The sequence below is a fragment of the Haliotis rufescens genome, unplaced genomic scaffold (assembly GCF_023055435.1).
Source record: "Haliotis rufescens isolate VD_foot unplaced genomic scaffold, xgHalRufe1.0.p SCAF_3, whole genome shotgun sequence".
Taxonomy (NCBI): domain Eukaryota; kingdom Metazoa; phylum Mollusca; class Gastropoda; order Lepetellida; family Haliotidae; genus Haliotis; species Haliotis rufescens.
The window spans coordinates 55,825,367-55,842,369 of record NW_025964001.1 but is presented as its reverse complement, the minus strand read 5'-3'; the positions used below and the strand labels follow the sequence as shown (position 1 = coordinate 55,842,369).

The window sequence follows — 17,003 nt, the reverse complement described above, 5'->3', positions numbered from 1 at the left end:
AATTTCTCCTCTCTATGTTCACGGAATTTCTCCTCACTACGTTTACGGAATTTCTCCTCACTATGTTTACAGAATTTCTCCTCACTATGTTCACGGAATTTCTCCTCACTATGTTCACGGAATTTCTCCTCAGTATGTTCACGGAATTTCTCCTCATCTATGTTTACGGAATTTCTCCTCAGTATGTTTACGGAATTTCTCCTCATCTATGTTTACGGAATTTCTCCTCACTATGTTCACGGAATTTCTCCTCTCTATGTTTACGGAATTTCTCCTCACTATGTTCACGGAATTTCTCCTCTCTATGTTTTCGGAATTTCTCCTCACTATGTTCACGGAATTTCTCCTCTCTATGTTCACGGAATTTCTCCTCACTACGTTTACGGAATTTCTCCTCACTATGTTTACAGAATTACTCCTTCTTTATGTTCACGGAATTTCTCCTCACTATGTTTACGGATTTTCTCCTCACTGTGTTCACGGAATTTCCCCTCACTGTGTTCACAGAATTTCTCCCTACTATGTTTACAGAATTTCTCCTCCTCTGTGTTCACGGAATTTCTCCTCACTATGTTCACGGAATTTCCCCTCACTATGTTCACATAATTTCTCCTCCTCTATGTTCACGGAATTTCTCCTCACTATGTTCACGGAATTACTCCTCACTATGTTTACACAATTTCTCCTCCTCTATGTTCACGGAATTTCTCCTCACTATGTTCGCGGAATTACCTCTGTGAATTCACAAACATATGACGGCAATTCCATAAAAGGAGGTAAGAAGTTATGTGCCCCGGTATATGGCGTAACAGATGTAAATGTATTTCTCTAAGTATTGTGTATGACTTGTGTGGAAAGAATTGAGGTACTGCAGAAATGTAGCGAAAAGAGGGGGAAATCGCCAAAACAGAAGCACGTAAATTCTTGCGCCGAAACACACCAACATGACATGAACATGCAACATCACTTGTTGGGCTATAAAAAAACGTTGGGTTTTCACTTCCATGCCATACAATGTCACAGGAAGTGACCGGCGAAAACATGCTACTACTGACGGAAGCCCAATGCAACAATGCCATCGGCCCACTGCAAACAGGAGAGAACCGCCACGACCGCCTCTACAACAACGGCAGCACCAGGATTGCGTTGGATGTCAGGCCAGACAGTGAGGAACCGTTTACGCGCTGAAGGTATTCGCGCTAGACGACCAGTTCGAGGGGTCATTTCGAGGGACCTGCATAATCGGCTGCGACGTCAAAAGTGTCAAGGTCACAGAGTATGGTCACAACTAAGATGGAGACAGGTTTGGTTTAGAGATACGTTGTATGCTTTGCCATGCGGATGATAGACGTCGTGTTTACGAAATGGACAGATATGGCGGTGGCAGCGTGATGATGTGGGCGACCTTCACCTACACTGGTAGACCAAACTTGGTGCAAGTTCAGGGGATTTAAAGGCACAGCGTTACACGGATGAGATCATTCGGCCACACGTCCATCCCATTATGCAACAGGCGGATGTCATTAGACAACGCCTGACCTCACACGGCAAGACTGAGAAAAGCATTTTTTTAGGAATCACAACATCCAGTTCCTGCCATGGCCCCGCAGGTCTCCATATTTCATCCCAGTCGAACATTTATGGGATGCACTGGATGAACAACTGCGAGCACTTCAGCAACAACCACAGGACCTCCGACAGTTGGCACAAGCACTGCAGGCAGAGTGGGTGACCATTCCCCGGGCCACATTTCGGGATCTGATTGCTTCCATTGGACGACGATGCCAGTCAGGTTTGGTTTTTAATGGTGGCCATACAAGATATTGAGAACAGATGACCATCACCTTGAAAATGTACAGTTCCATGTATGCCATGTGGAACCTGGTTCAATGAGAATGTTGGGTGAACATTTTGAACAATCCACTACCATCTCTTGGTAATATATTAGATGTATAAAGTATATGTCTAAAATGAATTTGCGTTTCTTTTTCTGCAGAGTATACAATTTGTACCTACTTATTGCTACAAATAAGTGCACGCTTCCATGATACTTAAAACGCATGGGCGTTACATATGCAATAAGGCATTAAGAATCACATATTACGGACAGTGAAACACAATACAGTCCAACTCATAGTGATTAAATCTGAATCTGGTTGTTACGTTGCAACCAAATTACACAGATCAGGCTAAGCATCGGTTGTCTCAGGACTGAACCGGAATTCACGCTTCTATCAATACTGATGTCGTTACGGTGACATGTGCGCTGCAATTCAATGATTTAGTCCTTGCCTCTCAGCTCACTTGATTGATGTGTCCACAGGACATCGATGTTGTTTCTTTCTTCCATCTCCGACTTGGGATTTTCCCCCATATCAAGTTGGCGGTTATGCCATGGCGGATAACACTTAATAACTGTTGGTTTATGATGTCTCATCGAACACATTGCTCATCTCATGTTTTATTAATCCAATTTAATTGTTTCAGAAATTACTTAAAGAAATGTTTGCCTCTGGTTTTACAAATAAAAGATCCTTATCCACCCATTATCATAGTCTCCATAAGGGTCCATTGTACGATTCCGAGTATATGTATATCACAAAGCATGTGTTTATGAATTATTTTCAAATTGTGGTGACACCAGGTGTTCGCGAAAAAAAGCATATCCTGACCCAGCAATGAGACCCTTCACAAATGTGGCAGAGGTAAATGAATTGAAATTAAAAAAACAAGGGAACATAAAATGTTTCGCTGGACATGCTGTGTGGTAATAAATTCAAAAATGCACAGTGGTTCCTCCTTGGGGGAATGCTCGAAGACATATTCTGTCTCTCATTGAATGAGAGAGTGTGGTTTTACGCCGCTTTTAGCAATATTCCAGCAATATCACGGCGGGGGACACCAGAAATGGGCTTCACACGTTGTACCCATGTCGGGAATCGAACCCGGGTGTGCGGCGTGACGAGCGAACGCTTTAACCACTAGGCTACCCGACCGCCCCGTCTCACATTGGATGTCGCGTCAGGTGAACCTGTGATCCTACTCACCTACTCCGAGCAACATAGCGGGTAGATATGGAAAATAACCAAGATCGCGCTCTATATGCTGTGTATATTCATATAACCTCTCGTTTCTGCGCGCCATGGCATATTAACACAAACGTCACTGTCACTGTCCCTCTGTCGAGGCAATATGTGTTTTCTGTGTACTTGTACTTTTGTTCAGATCGTAAATACCATGACATCTACACTCAAAATGATGGACAAAAACGAGGGAATAGGTGTGTCTATGTCTGTTTTCTTTATTAAGAACCCACGCATCCTTCACTTCATCCTTCACTCAGAAGGATTTCTCAGTTAGATTTGATTCTCTTAAGGGATGGCATTTTTACTATGATGTAAAATAAAACGTGACGAAAAACATTTCCATAATCATAAGAAATCGCCACCAAATGCAGAGTCAATACGAAAATAAAAAAAAAATAGTGTTGATACCAGGTGTTCGCAAAAGGGTGAGCGCATCCTGTCCCATCGGTGACATACGTTAAAAGCAAAGGCAAGTCAATTATGTACCTGAAAATTCAGGGTCCAAGTCAAAATCGGGAATTGCATCGGAGATCATGTCTGTCACTGATGCGTCAAATTTGGAAATATCCTCCACATGTCTAGCATACCCCGTTTTGAAAGCTCTGGTGAGGCCTTGAATGTTGTAGGGGTGGTCGGGTAGCCTAGTGGTTAAAGCGTTCGCTCGTCACGCCGAGGACCCGGGTTCAATTCCCGACATGGGTACAATGTGTAAAGCCCATTTCTGGTGTCTTCCTCCGTGATATTGCTGGAATATTGCTGAAAGCGGTGTAGAACCATACCCACTAACTCACTCACTTGAATGTTGTAGCCTTGATCATACAACTTTTGATTAAGAGCCATATGACGCTCTTTAAACATAACAAACGAGACGTAAGTTGATTTTACACAATTTACTCACTCATTAAGCCTTTTAAATGATTATTACAGATGTTTACCTATTATATGTAAAACATGACACGTGACTCGAAGCTTCAGAAATATGCACTCTCATACGTTAGGTAAAAAGTTTGACATCTTGTATCAGTCCACCGCGAGGGATGACATCTAAATAAGAACACATACATAAAAAAGACAGTTTTGAACTGGGGCGAGGTTTGTTTGACAGACGCAATTTCAAGAGATGGGAAGCAGTGTTAAAAGTAGTATTTATCTGACAGAAGAGTAGTTCCAGAAGCAATATGACAAATTAGTTTAGGTATCTGGGTGTGTCATTACCATACCTGCCTCCGCTCGTGGGTTTCTCCAATGTTGATGTTACCTTTGAAAACTGCATCACTTCGGGCTTCCCTCCCACATCAAGCTGACACGCCGTGATATTGCTGAAATTTATCACATCCTTTTTAGCAAAACACACAAACGTGGCATTTGGAAATTCGTTCTTAATATGGAAACTGAACAGCCTGTTTGAATTATTCCTGATCATAAACAGAAAATTCATTAGTCAATCAAACCTTCAAGTAAGATCTTCAAAAACACAGTTACGTGCATACGACAGACAAGTAACAAATATTCGTTTAGAACTAATTCGGTATATCATATTGCATTTGAAACTGATATTGCAAGGAAAGAACTAACATATAATGACATATGACAGAACCTAATATGACACCCCATAAGCATCCGGGATACAACAGGACTTCAGCAACCCATGCTTATCGTATAAAGCGACTAACGGAATCGGATTTGATGTTATGTCATCGTTCCCAAAGGTTTGATGCTCGTAGTGTCAAACACTGAATTGACTGGTCCACACTCGATTCATTTCAGACCACCGACGTGTAACTGGAATATAGCCGAGTGATGCGTTTAACTACAAACAAAGGAAACAAAACCTCATATGACACGTTTGATTCAAAGATTGTTTGGTCTTTCAATATTATTCTACACGATTCACACTGACGTGCAGTGAATGCTATACTAATGTGTGGTTCTACGTTGATCCGTATTTCAGTCCCGTTACTTGAAAGTTATCATTCTGATCTCTCAGTAGACCTTATGCTTGTTCTTGTCTATTTAGTACCAATAGCCTATCCATAGTAGTCTTTTGAACATCATTCAAGAACGTTTTCGGGATCACTTTCTAGAACTGGAACATATCGATACTTATTTCGCTGAAGTGTATACTTATACTATGATTAAGCTGGAACTTAACTTAACAATATATGGAATCAGCCTCCATAACAGGCCATATATACCTCTTCTTTAACGCAGAACCTGTAATCATCATATAAACTGCTGATAGAGAAGGTTAGCGGGAGCATATTGATCGCAGGGGTCGCTATGTACTCTACGTAATGAAAGGGAAACAGGTGGTTAGTTTCACTGCATCCTGGCTATTTTATGTCAACAGGAACAATCCATTAATTCAAAATGGACATAAAAACTTGTTGTATTTCTACAGCCAGCCTCTCTCAACGGTAATAAGGAGTTTTGTTTAAGGTGTGATGAGTTTATTGAGCAAGTCTGTATCGCATCATGGTATACTAGTATTGAGGTTATTGCAAGTAGTTCCTGAGTTCCTGAGTTCCTGAGTGAGTGAGTTCCTGAGTGAGTGAGTGAGTTCCTGAGTGAGTGAGTGAGTGAGTTCCTGGGTGAGTGAGTGAGTGAGTGAGTTTAGTTTAACGCCGCTCTGAACAATGTTTCATTCTGGGATTCGAACCCATGATCACAGGTTTCTGGAACGTTTAGGGGACGCAAATCCATACAATGCATTGCGAGACACCAGTCCTCTTTCTAGGTAACGACGTGATTTGCTGAAGTATTTTAAATATACATGGCTGTTAATAAGTATCTAGTTTTTAGCACAACCTTCGCATCATAGGTCCGCATTAGAGTGAGTGAGAATGGCTTTAAAAACATTTAGAAATGTCCCAACAATATGACGGCGCGGATCAGAAACTCACGCGCGAACATTTCAACCTCAGGCTACCCACCAGCCCAACCCACGTGCGTTGAGCATGTTATGTCTGATCAGCTTTACAAACCTTGAGTGTAGGATTTGCTACGAAGTATGCCACAAGCAGCCCCGTGGATGCGCTTTTTTTTCATCTTTTTTTTTAATTATTTTTTTATTTTTTTATTTTATTTTTTTTGGCGGGGTCCTTCATTCGCCCCAATCGTAATCATTAATCTAATTTCATAGTGGTGATCGGGGTCAACATTGAGTTGATACGCTGTATTATTACTGAAATTATAATCAATCCCAAACTCACTCAACCAACGCACGAAAAATTGTATTTGCAATGACATCGGTAACATGGTATAGTCCTCTGTCAAAGGATTTTGTGCATGCTTTTCAGTAAATAATCCTGTAAGTCAGCAATATTTCAACTGTATCACGGCGGCCTGTAAATAATTATGCCTATGTCCGACAAAACAGTGGTTGATAGTATGAGCAATTTCACGCACCGTCGGGTACGATGGCATACTATCAACAAAGACACTAAGCCTGGCCACCCGATCGACTACCGTCTACTCTTACAAGAAAAAGTGTGCTTTGAGCTGTTTTAACTTGTCCTACCCATTGTATTGATCACTGAAGACGATCTTCTCGAAAGGGGCTTCCGCAGTTGGAGATTATTTATCATCATAGAATGTGTGGAAGCGAGTTTGCATTAAGTAATGCGATAAAACCCACGTGTACATGTTGACAAACATCAGATTGACAGAATCCCGATAGGTGATCGATGCTGATCAATTTCCCTTTGCAAACCAACTGATTCTATTTTCCTTTCACCAAGCGTAGTTTAAACTGGGTCTCAACTCTTCAAGTGAAGTCATTATTTAGGGAATGACGACCGCCATTCTCTGTGTATGGTTATAATGGCTAATTAATAACTGAAGAGCTTAGAGCCATAAGGGCCAATGTCATGTGGAGTCTGTTTTGAGAAAAGTGCCGAAAACACATACTATTATGTAAGTTAATGAACTTTTTTTAACCGATAAATTCCAAGACATTAACGCATTCTTACAGCAGAGATATAATTCTTAAAAACATGATTCAAAAAAGGAAATAAACTTACGTTTTTAATTTGTGTAAGGGTGGAAAGGGCCAATGTCTGTATTTTGGCCCTGTTTTACCCTCAGGGATTTGCATGGGATTTAACATGTGAGATTGATAAACTACTACTGAAAGTACAAACACATACTACTGAAGTACGTTTAAATGATTTAAACTAATGCCAACCTTGTTGAAATAGTTTGAAATATAATAATAAGGTGTCCAAACTTTCAAATCTCTCTCAGACAACCAGTCAAATGAGAGCTAAAAGGGCCATAATATAGCTAGTGATTTTGGCCCTTTTGGAACTTGTCTTTGGCTCTTTTAGAGAATTTTAAGTAGCTATATTTCAAAAACGCATCAATCACAACATACAATATTTTTTCTACAGGTAGACAAGAACTCATAGATGTTATTTATGCAGTAACAAGCAAAAAGGCTCTAAGCTCTTCAACTGTATGTTTGTTTAATATTGGGGTGATACAATCGGCAGTGAGACTAAGGAGGGTGTCATGAAAACATGACACAGCGAAAGAGGGGGATGCCAAATTGATCACAACAGGCATGAAAAAATGCCCCCTTTCTTAAAAAAATATTTTTTGGTATAAATTTGAAAATTATTTAGGGACGGTTATTAATTATAGGAAGATGGTCATGAAAAAATATTACTTTGTATTGGAGGGAGGGGAAGACAAAATGTTACAGGAAATGAGGGGTTGACACTGAAAACAGCAACACATTTCCACCGAAGAACTTGATGACATACGGTATATTGCTCGACATGACCACAATGTCTACCATTCGGAAATTGAAGAAATCCTATGGTCAAATACAGTAAACTACGTTTATAACGAACACGCTTATAACGAACTGACCGATATAACGAACTTATTTTTAAGTCCCGGCCATTTAATGAATATATGCTGTTTATATGCATATAACGAACTACGGTTATTACGAACTAAATTTAGTAGTCCCTTTTGAGTTCGTTATAACCGCAGTTTACTGAACTACGGTTATTACGAACTAAATTTAGTGGTCCCTTTTGAGTTCGTTATAACCGCAGTTTATTGTATGTTTGTGCAGAGATATCCATAGTTGTAATTTGCTTAGCAACAGTTTTCTTCATAATCTGAAGAGGTTGATGCATTGTTTCTTTGATAAGGAATGAGATCAGATAATCTTTTTTTTAATTATGATTATGATCGCTTGGTCTCCCATTTAAACCACATGTTTCATTTGCATATTGGAATTCGTCTCCCTAAGACAAGCGGGCAGTCGTTAGAAATGCCGTCCAATGCAATTCTTTGTCTTGAATCTTTCTTGATCCGGGATCCGTTACTGGTAATACTTACACTGAAATTGCAACAATAGTGCATAAAATTCAGACCATCTGCTGGCTCATTTATAATCAAATAGCCCACAGGACTTGATCTTCTTTTGAGATCCCATCGCATACACTAAATTCTGTTTGATAGCCAATCTTTTTCATCGAATGCAGATGTTTCTAACTCAGTGCTAGTTGTGGTTCGAATGTCAAGAAGATAAATTATTTTAATAATTTCTAATATTTTCATAACATTGACGTGATCAGGTAAAAAGCTGCGATCTTTCTTGTTAAATGCAACTTTCAGTGAACAGCTTACGGACAAATTACCAGAAACCAATATTGTTTTCATGCGCCATCCTTTTACCAAATGACTCCCTTTTCAAAGTATTATTAGATGTTGTGTGACATTTATGTGAGTCATATGTACATTGCAACACTTGTTCCCGTTAGATACAGTTTATATCTCGTGTGTTTCAAAATATAATATTAATACTTTATAACTCGCTTCAGTGCTATATAACTCGCTTTGATGGGTAATTAAAATACGTTTGTCATAATAATGGTCGCGAATTAGATATGATGGCAATAGGTTTGTAATAACGACGGTATTTAATCGGGACTCGTTTAGTAATCTATGTAAATACATCTAAACATTAGGATGATAGTGTTTGTCCATACAATTTGGATGAAAATATAGATGTTGTCACTAGAGAAAGGAAGCTCTGATGTGATAGTCTGTCTGTAATAAGATGAGAGGAAATGACGTGAGATGGGTCAACATTATTGAACTTATATAGCGACGTGCATGCTTCTGGTGTGTGTGTGTGTGTGTGTGTGTGTGTGTGTGTGTGTGTGTGCGTGCGTGCGTGCGTGCGTGCGTGTGTGTGTGTGTTGTATGTGTGCGTATGTGTGTGCGTATGTGACTGCATGTACTATTTTGTACAAATGCCTTTTTTTATAGTGTAAGCCCACTAAAACACCATGCGGCAGTTTAACATAAATACCCCACTCATACTCCGAGGCGACCCTTAATGTCAAGCGCCAGACAGGGTAACAACAAATACCATATGTTATGGTATTTTGGTGTGACGAGGCCGGGGATCTCTGGGCTGTGCTCAATATACTAGACTTGTAATGATCTTCGGATAACACCTTCGTGATTTCCTAAAACCGTCCCAACAATAATGATTTGGCAGAGATGGCAAATATGGGTGTTCAGGAATCTGAGGACAATCATATCGAAAGGACGTCTGCAATTGATCTTACTGGAGTTCAGCAATTATCATCTTCCCGAGGCAAGGGAGTTAACTGACTATAAAGTCCAGTTTCCACCCTTGCCGAACCAGCTAGGAATTTCGGAGTTATGTCCCTTCATATGTACGTTCTACAACTAATTAGATTCCAGCTGTCATATCACTTGCATTTGCATCAAACAAAATGGCGGGGCATAGTCAAGACGATCTGATCGATAATCAAGATCTGTATAGCAATAAAACTGGTCTTACCCTCGCGATGTGTATCACATCACTTTAGCACTTTGATGAAAAATCATATAAAGATTTGGAAAATATCTGTCGATGCCCAGTTGACGCTACACATTTTTAATCGACCGAAATCTGCCCGGCAGTTGCCGTTTTGTTTACGAACCGGATATTGATTTCGTGACGCGATTTTGATTGATCTATGCATTGACTCGTTAATCCAGCCAAAATATAACACAGAAATGTCAGCCTAGTTCTGCAAGGGTGGAAACTGGACTCTTAAAGACAGTTAACTCCCTTGCATTGCGAAGATGAGCGATTATATACATTAGTGTATCTCTACTGATTATTCGCCCTGTGACGCCTTTTCATCTTTATTGCCTTAATTATTTCATAATGCAAGAGGGGCGGTCGGGTAGCCTAGTGGTTAAAGCGTTCGCTCGTCACGCCGAACACCCGAGTTCGATTCCCGACATGGATACAATGTGTGAAGCTCATTTCTGGTGTCCCCCGCCGTGATATTGCTGGAATATTGCTAAAAGCGGCGTAAAATCAAAACTCACTCACTCACTCTCTCGAACTCACCAACAGCGCTTACTGGCAGGCTAATGGACGCAAATGCTCATAGCTACCAGTTCCTAAATTATTTCTTTAAAGTTTGATAGGGTCGATAGTTTTATGACCGGGTATAAGAAACACTAAATAACACAGACAGCATCACCGGACATTTATTAAATATCCAGGTTCTGATCATGACAACCTTCGATTATATCTAATGTTCATTTTCTCTGAAGGTTCCTAGTATACTGGTTCGCACGTGCCCCTGATATGTAATATACATTGTAGATGTTTGGGACAATCATATACTTATACTATTATTATACTGGGTCGGTCGGGTAGCCTAGTGGTTAAAGCGTTCGCTCGTCACGCCGAAAACCCGGGTTCGATTCCCGACATGGGTACAATGTGTGAAGCCCATTTCTGGTGTCCCCCGCCGTGATATTGCTGGAATATTGCTAAAAGCGGCGTAAAACCATACTCACTCACTCACTCACTCACTATTATTATACTATTTTACTCTAAAGTGTCTACTGTGGCCAGGTCTGCAGGTTAAAAAAACATTTAGCAAATGAGATGCCTTACTCATACTGAATCATTTTGTCGAAAAGTTATCATGTTCACGGGGAAGATGACGTCATCATATCCGTATGTAAGAGCATTTTGTGTTTCCGGTTGAGTGGTGTTATGGCGCTATTGGTTGGATACTTTTCCCCATCCTCGATTATCCAGGTTATTATATCTCCATTCTATTACAATACGTACCCGGGACCCATTCCCTTTAAAAGTTGTGTTTTGAAATATTCGAAAGGCACGACGCCAAAAATAAACCGAAAAACAGATAGATGTATGTTTGTTTCGAACCTCCAACCAATCCATCCGAATTTGAATGCCTCAATATCGACACCAGTATACACGGACCGAATCACAGATGGGTGTATGTTTCTTTCGAATCTCTAACCCTTCACTTCCACAATGGAAGTCACAATAGCCACTTCCTCAATGAAAGTCACAATATTGACACCTGTAAACACGAACCGAATCACAGATAAATGTATTTTTGTTTCGAACCTCTAACCCTTCACTTCCACAATAGAAGTCACAATATCGACACCTGTAAACACGAACCGAATCACAGATAGATGTTAGTTTGTCTTGAACCTCTAATCCGTCACTTTCACAATCGATGCCAAAATATCGACACATGCACACACAAACCGATTCACAGATAGATTTATGCATGTTTCGAACCTCTAACTCTTCACTTCCACAATGGAAGTCACAATATCGACACCTGTAATCACGAACCGAATCACAGATAGATGTATGTTTGTCTTGAACCTCTAATCCGTCACTTTCACAATCGATGCCAAAATATCGACACATGCACACACAAACCGATTCACAGATAGATTTATGCATGTTTCGAACCTCTAACCCTTCACTTCCACAATGGAAGTCACAATATCGACACCTGTAATCACGAACCGAATCACAGATAGATGTATGTTTGTCTCGAACCTCTAACCCGTCACTCCCACAATTGATGCCAAAATATCGACACATGCACACGCAAACCGATTCACAGATAGATTTATGCATGTTCGAACCTCTAACTCTTCACTTCCACAATGGAAGTCACAATATCGACACCTGTAAACACGAACCGAATCACAGATAGATGTATGTTTGTCTTGAACCTCTAATCCGTCACTCCCACAATTGATGCCACAATATCGACACATGCACACACAAACCGAAACACAGATAGGTGTATGTTTGTCTCGAACCACTAACCCGTCACTCCCACAATGGATGCTACAATATCGACACCTGTAAACACGAACCAAAAAGACAGATAGATATATGTTTGTCTTGAACCACTAACCCGTCACTTTCAAATGGATGCTACAATATCGACACCTGTATATATGAACCAAAAAGACAGATAGATATATGTTTGTCTTGAACCACTAACCCGTCACTCCCACAATTGATGCCACAATATCGACACCTGTAAACACGAACCGATTCACAGATAGATGTATGCTTGTCTTGAACCTCTTACCCATCACTCCCACAATGGATGCCACAATATCGACACCTGTATATTTAAACCAAAAAGACAGATAGATATATGTTTGTCTTGAACCACTAACCCGTCACTCCCACAATGGATGTCACAATATCGACACCTGTATATATGAACCAAAACGACAGATAGATATATGTTTGTCTTGAACCACTAACCCGTCACTCCCACAATTGATGCCACAATATCGACACCTGTAAACACGAACCGGTTCACAGATAGATGTATGTTTGTCTTGAACCTCTTACCCATCACTCCCACAATGGATGCCACAATATCGACACCTGTATATTTAAACCAAAAAGACAGATAGATATATGTTTGTCTTGAACCACTAACCCGTCACTCCCACAATGGATGTCACAATATCGACACCTGTATATATGAACCAAAACGACAGATAGATATATGTTTGTCTTGAACCACTAACCCGTCACTCCCACAATGGATGCCACAATATCGACACCTGTAAACACGAACCGAATCACAGATAGATGTATGTTTGTCTCGAACCTCTAACCCGTCACTTCACTTTCACAATGGATGCTACAATATCGACACCTGTAAATATGAACCAAAAAGACAGATAGCTGTAATTTTGTCTCGCACCTGTAACCAATCCACCCCACAATGGATGCCACAATATCGACACCTGTTAATTTATACCAAAACATGAGGATACTGCTAACTTTGATGCGCCTATGATATTACAAGTGATTGTTCGATGCGTATTCTGAAGGGGTTTGTTAAAGTTAATATGTAATGTAGTGATCTGTTTGAAGGCGTTAAAGGAATTTTACTGACTCTGCCATCACTTTCTATTGCCACTGGCCCATACACCTGCCGATACACGCGTTCTTCCATACATAACCTATACGATTCTAATGTGGTACTTTTATAAATTGTTCTGAGCATCTTAACAAAATAAACACAGTAAGTATATTCGCTACTTACTTCTACCTATCCTGAACAAGATTGGTTCAAAATTTGGTGCATTATAACAAAGCACTATCATTGTGTATACAACCTTTATTAAGGTGTGAAGTGAGTATGCCTGCGTGAGTAAATAAATAGAGGTTATCACGCGAGTGTGTTTGGGGATGGTAAATATCCTGCATTAGGAATAAACATTGTATTTAGCGAGCCTTGGCGAGCTAAATACATAGTGTTTATTCCTAATACAGGATATTTACCATCCCCAAACACACAAGCGTGATAACCTCTTTATCATATAATGTCATTCTTTAATTCTGTGCTTTAAAATCGCTTTCCCTCTCTCACAAACATTACCGAAACATTGCGAGTTTTCCTGGAATGCGCGCATTAATATTTATTACGTCACAGGGTAAGTGATGTGTCTGTAGGACTGTGACAGTAGCCAATATAGTTCCAACTGAAATCTGTTTCATATACAGTGGCGAAGCAACTTATACGCAAAACAACAGTTGTTTTTAATTGCCTTTCGTGGCAATCCATCGGTCTGTCCGCTAGAGTAACTGCCCTTTGTCAAAGGGAAGCTACTCTAACCCTAGTCTATGAGACACGGCCACGGTCAGACGTTGTTGACAGTCGGTCTGTCCTTTCATAACGTTAAGAAGTGTAGTCAGATGTACACACAGCGACAAATCGAAACAAGGTAACAGTTCAAACATATTTCGGCCGAATCCAACCATTTTTATTTGTGGAGAAGGTTTCAAGCCACAGAGGTCTACAAACACAGATATGGCTACTGATCCCGCTTGGCTAGGCCTCGTGCCCTCGCAAAATTGTTTCGAAATTTATATCTCGAAAGTTGCCAAAACTTATAAAATGCCTTAGCTACGTCACGGTTAGACACTGATTTTCAGTATATTAGACTGTTCGTTTGATAATGATAGCAATTATCCCTGTAGTTTATCCAGATTCACGATGGTAAATTCTGACTCGATCGCCGAATGACGAGGGCGACGCCATGTTTGTTTATAAACAGTGAAAGTAGTCCTACTTGACCTTTGGTATTTGCATCTCTATCCGCATATGACCCCAACGGATATCGTTTTTATCCGTTGGCTTTATCCTGCCGAGAAACCTACCCATTATATGATAAAGCAAATTATCTTGTTCTGAAGAAATACGTGATTAGTCAGTTGGTTCCCATTAGAGAAACATAATGATTTCATACCAGCATGCCACTGATATGATTTTCATGTGAATTCGCCTAAACCTATATCATTTGCAATAGGATATTACACATGTACCTATCAATAACAATTTCACGCTGGTATGTATTCGAAAGGTCAAGGTGTGAAAAATCTTGCAAAATGAGTGATTCGTGTTTTAGCATGTTTACAAGGTACAGCTGTTTCTGTATGTGAAAGCGTTTTGTGTTCCCATGTAGAACGTAATGTGTCAAGCGATACAGTTGGCACAAGTTAAATTTGACTTCATTGAGCTGATTAAACCTCGTGTAACGGAGTACCTAAACACTATTACACTAACCTCACTTGGATACTCCAGGTAAACTCTCCTTTGATACCTTGTTCAGACTTAATAATTACAGGCTGTTATAACATGACCTGTTTAATTTAGGAGTGAGTGAGTGAGTGAGCTTGGTTTTACACCGCTTTTAGCAATATTCCAGCAATATCACGGCGGGGGACACCAGAAATGGGCTTCACACATTGTACCCATGTCGGGAATCGAACCCGTGACGAGCGAACGCTTTAACCACTAGGCTACCAGACCGACCCGTTTAATTTAGGAAATTTCTGACATTTGAGGCGTCTTTTCTCTGGCTCTTACAGAAGAATATTATGCCAGTACTGTCAGCGGGAATCTCCCGCTATGGATTCATTTACTTCGCAACATTTGGAACATTATTTTGTTTTCGAATCCTAGTTCTAGTAAAGCACTTTCGGTATGATAGTTTCTTTTGCACGTCAAATACAAGGTCATTTCTTGTGTGATAAATATTGATCAAAGTTATTATTTTATGAATGGGGTATTCATTTTGCTAAGCAGAATGCCACGCTTTTCTTAAATTCAGGATTGAAGGAAAAAATCTACTTATTAAACAAAGTGAAAATTCCAGCTCCCGAATTACAAATCCCATTCGTTTCTCATGTACAGATGGATATCATTATTATCAGCAGTTCGATATACAGTGATGTGGTGGGAGTGAATCTGTTAGAAAGAACATGTGACAATACAATTGCAGTAAGAGTATTTATTGTTTTGTATTACCTCACCCGTGACACTATAGCTTATATTAGTTCATAGGGGCGGTCGGGTAGCCTAGTGGTTAAAGCGTTCGCTCGTCACGCCGAAAACCCGGGTTCGATTCCCGACATGGGTACAACGTGTGAAGCCCATTTCTGGCGTCCCCCGCCGTGATAATGCTGGAATATTGCTAAAAGCGGCGTAAAACCATACTCACTCACTCACTCGAGTTCATACGGGTAAGTCTAAAACTCGTGATCTATAATGAGGGAACATTTACTGGAATGGACTGCGTCTGAATCTGTGAAATGGACGTTATCCTGGAAGAAGTGGATCTGGAACAAATCGTGGCAGTACGTAACTCTGGAAATTAATACGACTGCTGACGTCTAGCCAAAAATGCGACTCAATATCAATGCGACCACCCCCACCCCATCCCTACCTATTTATAATTCCTATCCTTTGAATGACATTGTTATATACATGTTACAGGTGTTGCTAAATGCACCGTGTTTGTGTTTATATTCAAGTTTTTATTTCCGCTATCCAACGTGTGCAGTGAGGCCGTCTTATTGTTGATAGTCATTTGGGATACATGGAGGCACACACACACACACACACACACACACACACACACACACACACACACACACACACACACACACACACACATATATATATATATATATATATATATATATAACATATACATTTACCATATACTTTTATGTTTAGTTATGAATGTAGGATTTTCAGACAGCCTTGACCTATTTTCTGACATGTGGTCGGTGAGGTGCTGTGAAATGGGGTTTAAGAGACCACCTCTCTCTCTATCTCTCTCTCTCACTCTCACTCTCTCTGTCTCTCTCATTACTATCTCTCTCACTCTCTCTCTCACACTTTCTCACTCTCTCTCTGTCTGTCTCTCCCTCTCTCACTCCCTCTCTCTCTTTTCGCATTAATTCACGCTCACGTTAATTTCAAGATTTACAGTATATAGGGCATACATATAGTTTCAAGTTTCAAATAAAGTCGACTTACATAAGATGATATAGCTGACAACGAAGGTATCTCCTCTTATATTGCTTTCAGGTTTTCGGGTGATCAAATACTGACGTATTGCTAAACTCAACACCAAAGGCATTTTTCTGTACTAACCTCGGGACTACGAGCAAGTCCTTCAATGAATTTTCACAAAATTGTTGTTTTGTCTTAACCTACATCACAGGAAAATCAGCTTATGCTCACGTTAATTTTT

At 40.1% G+C, this 17,003-nt stretch overlaps 1 protein-coding gene across 1 annotated transcript in view; it reads right to left on the bottom strand.

The window, feature by feature from the left end:
- LOC124148737 (lachesin-like) overlaps positions 1-4,402 on the bottom strand; it is a 62,107-nt gene extending 57,705 nt beyond the window's left edge. The window contains exon 1 of the mRNA XM_048403098.1: positions 4,307-4,402. The gene's annotated coding sequence lies outside the window, so the exon portion shown is untranslated. The remainder of the gene's footprint in view (positions 1-4,306) is intronic.
- Between the last annotated feature and the right edge of the window lie 12,601 nt (positions 4,403-17,003).